The sequence below is a fragment of the Triticum dicoccoides genome, chromosome 1B, assembly GCF_002162155.2.
Source record: "Triticum dicoccoides isolate Atlit2015 ecotype Zavitan chromosome 1B, WEW_v2.0, whole genome shotgun sequence".
Taxonomy (NCBI): Eukaryota; Viridiplantae; Streptophyta; class Magnoliopsida; order Poales; family Poaceae; genus Triticum; species Triticum dicoccoides.
In genome coordinates this window covers 668,020,441-668,026,383 of record NC_041381.1, presented here as the reverse complement: position 1 = coordinate 668,026,383, position 5,943 = coordinate 668,020,441, and the positions used below count along the sequence as shown (strand labels likewise).

General features: G+C 44.6%; 1 long non-coding RNA gene across 1 annotated transcript; it reads left to right on the top strand.

Moving 5' to 3' along the window:
* Positions 1 to 2,734: 2,734 nt before the first annotated feature.
* LOC119311964 lies at positions 2,735 to 4,437 on the top strand. Its single transcript, XR_005151190.1, has 3 exons — positions 2,735 to 2,844; positions 2,974 to 3,036; positions 3,473 to 4,437. It is a non-coding gene; the product is annotated as an uncharacterized LOC119311964 (long non-coding RNA).
* The last annotated feature ends 1,506 nt before the right edge of the window (positions 4,438 to 5,943 follow it).

The following is a 5,943-nucleotide window of genomic DNA, read 5'->3' as shown; positions in this document are numbered from 1 at the left end:
TTGTTCAGCCTACATCCGTGACAAATGTTAGTGGGCATGTTAAATATGCAGATATGTATTTGTTTCTGTGCAGACAAAGCTTCATTTCCAATAGTATTTGATGCTGCTAAACTAAATAGATTGACGAGGAAGCTGCAGCCGTTGAGGATTCAAAGACCGCTCCTGCTGACCAGACTAAAACCAAAAGGACAAAATTCATAATTGTTATATTCAGTGGCTTTAGCATAGAATGTGGCTTCATTGACCCATACTTTCCATTACTATTTTTTTGCAATCTAATACATGGTTCCCCATAAATCTACACTATGTTTTTTTCTTTCGCTGATGCATATGATACTATTTGAAACAGTCATATGCAGAGTAAAACATTACATGTGCATGCCACTTTCCTTGTCCCGTGCAAGATAACTTGATTCGTGAACTCGAGTTGATTAACCATACAATTGAATTAGCTGTGTCTTAGCATTTAATTCTCTTTCTGTCTATTTATGGCATCATCCATTTCATGTGCTTAATCTCTATGACATTGTTTTATTGCACTCTATGCCTCTAGGTCCTTTTCGATGCAAATGGAATTACTAACACGCCTCTTCATTTTGCCAATGATCAAAACTCAGGACAAACCCTGCTGTGAAGGGTACTGGTGCTCCAAAGAAGTCAAAGCAGTAGTTCTTCCATGGACTGCACTAGATATGTACGTATGGTATGATTAGTGTGTCTTCCATTTGTTTTTTCATGTTACCATGCTAAATGATATGTAATCATATAATGATTGTGCTTTTCTGTTTTCATCAGGGCAACTTATGTCATCTAGGTTTACCACTGAATGGATGTGTTGCTGACAAGAGATTCTCAACTTTGCTATGCCACAGGAATGATCTAGGCAGAAAATTTGGAGATCGTCAACTCAGCACACTTTTGGACATGCACTTAATATATTTTGTGCATGTTTGCAAGGCAAGGCTTTGACACGTATGGACGTGTGTTAAGCCACTGTCATAACAATTCCTCTATCTAAGTCGTTAGAAAGACCAACTACTATGCATTGTAAGTATTCCCTTTGTCTCTTTCTGCCTTATCCTCCTTCGCATGACAATTTCTGCTCACTGTAAATACCGATGGACTATCCGGCTTTATCTAGATCTTACCGTTATTATTATCATGTTGTGTGTGTTTTCTTAAACTTTTCATTTACTGCTGAGCTTGATGATCTAAAAATCGTGAGCCTTTACTGGTTTATCTCACATTGCCGCACATAATAGTTTTCCCAAATGATTGTCTGCTGTGCTGCATCATTCAAGTCTTGTTTTCGTCTTCTGTCAGTGTTAATAGAAGCATCAGGATTAAGAGCTAAGCAATCTTAATATACAACACGAATCATATCATCTCCCTTTCATTTTCCTTGTATCCTTGACTGGCTACCTGCTACCAAATGTGTTTTCTACTATTTATGCAGTTCATCCTTTCTATTTACATTCTGAATACATCCATTTGCTTCCTACCTGTCATATCCCCAGGCCTTAACAAAATTTGATTTCTTCTTACCTTTATTTTTTGCCTACAGTCCGCATGAGCGTATGTATCATCATATATTAAAGAAGAAACGGAGGAAAGAGCCCCAGCCGCATAATATTCTTAATATTCAGCACAGTAAATAGAAATGGGTCATCTATTTTGGAATGAAGGAACTATATGTAAGAGTTCACACCCTTAGGGTAACCTACATAGCTGACTACTCGCTCCCGCCAACCCCTAGACCTTCGAGGAAGGTGGCGTGAGGTCACCTTTTAGCAGGTTGGCTATACTCCACGCTTTACATTCCTTTCCATGTTGCCAATCACGGGCATAGCGGATGGAACTGCTCCATCAAAGACGCTAGCATTTCGGTGCTTCCATATTTCCCACGGTCCAAGAGAGAGAATGTTGTGGATGTCCCTAATTTTGATATCCGTCGCTTTGCAAGAATTGGACCAATGTCTCAACTTCGCCTCTGACGCCAGCATCCACTGTGGCTTGCCTAGGGCTTCAAGAACCATATACCACACTGGCCTAGCAAAGCCATAGGACAGTAGAATGTGGTCGGTCGTCTCCAAGTCCTGGTCACAAAAAGGGCATGCCAGTTGATGTGGAAAGCCACGTCGTACTAATCGATCTGAGCTCCAACATCAATTTCGCCCACCAAACGAGGTGAAAAAACTGCACTACAATGGAAGTTTAGACTAACATGCCATATCCGAGTTGGAGTCATAGGACAAGCGCGCCGAGGGTTGCCCGTTGTCCTCCTAAGCCCACCTAAGATGGTGTACCATGTCCGTAGTGAGCATGATCGCTTCCATCCTGTTCCAAAGAAAGAGAAACTCCTATAGTGTCTCCTCGTTTGTGTCCGGACCTTTCTCGAATGCCCAGGTTTCGCTTTGTGTTGCGTCGGACGTTGTAGGTTTATGTAAGGTCACAACAAAATGTGGCGCTAATTTTTAAATAATCAAAGATAATATAGAAAATAAACTTTGCTCCTTTAATAAGGACAATATTAATTAGCTCACAACATGAGCATAAAATACATGTTCACCTCTGCAAATATATATTTTTCCACCTAAAAGAATAAGTAGATTGTTTTTCACTTTGGGCCAATGGAATTTCTATATTTTCCACGGCCCTTCTTCTAGCCTGCTACATCCGTCCAACCTTATCCTATCGACCTAACAAAAAAAATCTTCTATCTGCTGCTCCGCTCATATCTCCTCCTCCCACCACCCACCCTCCTCCGCTCTCTTCCTGCACTATGTGCTTGCGGTCGCCTGGATCTCCCGCAAGCAGAGGAACACCCAGCCCGGTAGCTTCCAGGTGATCCTCCTCATGGAAACCTCTCGCTCCATCCTTCTCACTCCTGCGTGGTGCTGGTGGATAGAGAGATCGCCCCCCTCTCTTTATCTCTCCCTCTCTCTGACTGCGTTTTGATTTCTTGCATCTTAGATCCGTTCTGATGTTGAGCAAGAGCAACAAGATCATCCAGAAAGGACGGCCCTGATTACCAAGGTATATCCTTTTATTTCAGACCCACTTATAGTCCTGCTTTAGAATGCACTGTCTAGGTAGATGCTTTCTTATGATTTTGTTATCTACATAAAATCGGTTGGAGGGATGGTCTGATAACTTTCGTTTCCTGTCCTGCTACATGCTTCTAAATGTTACAACTGCACAAGATTAGCATGGTGGATAATTCAATACGTTTAATTTATTTACAGATATAACCAGCTTAATCTTTGGCCAGCTGCTCCGTTCCTCTGTATTCATGCATGCTGTTATCTTCCTACACTAATTCACTTCCTTGGCTCTCCCGATGTCCTCATGATATTAAAGTTTCGTTTTATTATAGGTTCAGTAGAACGTTCTTTAATTGTTAGTGCATGTATACAACCTAAAGCTCAGTCTTATTGTTCCTAATGGATGTTGTGTTCATACCTTCTTCCAGCCCTCTGGGTTTATCTTGTGGGTCTATTCTCATGGAGTTGGTTGAGCTATCCAGCACATCACTGGCTGAAGCAATGTCCGAGAAACTCAGTCTCCCTAAACCAGTGTACTTTGTGCATCATCTTTCACAAGATCGATTTAGAACAGAGATTCAATTTCACCGCACAAAAGAACGGTACCATGCTTCAACGCGGAAGACTAAACTATCAAGCCGTATATGTCAGAAGGGGGTAGCATCAATGAATCATGCAGCCGATAAGGCCATCGAATACATGCAAAATAGAGAGGGTAAGGTGCTTGCGGACTATAACTATTATCATCTAGAGCAAATGAAAATGGCACATACAAGATTATCAGCCAGGCTGCTAGAATAGTCAGAGGAAATCAACCAGCACAGCAAAACCAACAAGCAGATAACTAAAGAAGCATGCAACTATGTGGAACAAATGCGCAATGCATCAAACAGAATCCAAGACCCTGCTGCTGTTTTCTTGGATCCTGCTACCTCGATGTGTGTCTCTAATATGAAGCAAGCTATCATGGAGATTCACAGTTCAATTGTCGCGCTTCAAAGCTCTACAACTACGGCATCTCAGTTCCTAGAGGAAAAAAGCATGTACTCAGATGATGAAGTGCCTAAACATAGCTACAGTGGCCACTCAGATGAAGATTCAGCCGATGATATTCATCAACACATGGATGATGACTATGTCACATCCCCATGAGCATCATATCGAGCCTGCTGAACTGTCTCGTTGCCATGTGAAGCTGTATATGTATGGCTTCATCGCTAGAAAGCAACTCTGTGTTTGTTGTGTTTAGTCTCCTAGGTTGCTTAAATAAGATGCGTAGCTGTCTACTCATAGCTTCGGCCTATAAATCTTTATCCTTTCTGAACTTCACTCTGGTCATGTATAAGTATATAGTCTATGTCCATGTGTTAAGACAATGTTATTTATCTGTGGTACGCCTTTGGTTTCATCCACTGTGATTCTTCCTTTCAATATCTTCGCTATGAACATACATTCAATTTTTTAATCTTCTAAGATCAAATCAATGAACATTTTCTAGCGTAATATATAGATAAATATTTGCCCTTTTTACTCAATTCTCCTTGTTCATCAACAGATCAAAAACAACCCTCTTCACCCATCGATTCGGTGTTACCAGAGAGCATCTCATGGAGAAGAACAAATCCTGGCCTTTCGACCTACCCATAGGTGTATGAATTTACTAATGCTACACCAAGTGCCATTTGAGCAGGCATACATATCTTTTTATCTTTCTAACTTCCTAACACACTTATTACTACCACAGTCGATCAATTGAGCGAGTGGATGTTAATAGAGAGATACATGATTGATGATATTTCTTCTTCACAAGGTTTTATAAGCGCAGTAGAACACAAGACCAGAGAGGTTGTGGAGCTGTGTTCCCACTACATACTAGTGTTAAAATAGGTCTAGCGTGTCATGTACACGTATTATGTACGTATGTAACTTGTGTATGCTAATCATTATATATAGAAAGACGTGGAGAGGCATTGCCCCACGGAAAACCCTAAACCTATTCTCAAACTTGGTATTAGAGCCTACCTAGCCGCCGCCGCCTCTCCTCCCTCCACCGCCGCCGCCAGCCCCTCCTCGCGGCCGCCGCGATGTCCAAGTCGCCCGCCGCCGATCAGTCCTCCTCATCGGTCGCCGCGATGACCGCGTCCTCCGCCCTCGCCCTCACCGTGTCCGCCCCCGTCATCGCGCCACCATCGGCGTCGGCTCCCGCTCCCGTCCTTCCGCCCATCGCGGTCTCTCTCGACCGCAGTAATTTCATGCTGTGGAGGGCTCTCGCCCTCCCCAACTTCGCCGGTGTACGCCTCCACGGGTTCCTCGATGGCTCGGCCAAGGCGCCGGAGCCGACCATGACGACAGGCACCGGTGACACGGCTCATACCATCACCAACCCCGAATACGAGCAGTGGTGGACTCTTGATCAAAAGATCCTCGGGCATCTCCTCGGCTCCATGAGCGTGGAGATATCCGCGCAGCTGATCGGCTGCAGGACGGCAGCTGCTGCATGGGCTGCCGTGCACACCATGTTCGCCGCCAAGAACAGCGCCGGCGTGCGCAACCTTCGGCGCCAGATCCAGGCGCTACGCAAAGGAGATAGACCCGCCGGCGAGTACATGCAGAAGGTTAAATCTCTCGCCGACTCAATGGCCGCCGCCGGTTCTCCTCTTCGTGATGACAAGATCATTGACTACATGCTGATCGGGCTCGGCTCGGCGTTCAACCCCATCACTGCTTCGATGAACTTCGCCGGCGTGCCGGTCACGTTTCCGGCGTTCTACTCCAACGTCCTCCACTACGAGGCCCTACAGCAGCAGCAATCGGAAGTTGAGGACTGGCAGTCCTCCGCAAACGCCGCCTCCCGGCCGGCCTACCACGATCACGCCGGTCGTGTGCCCGATTCCGGACG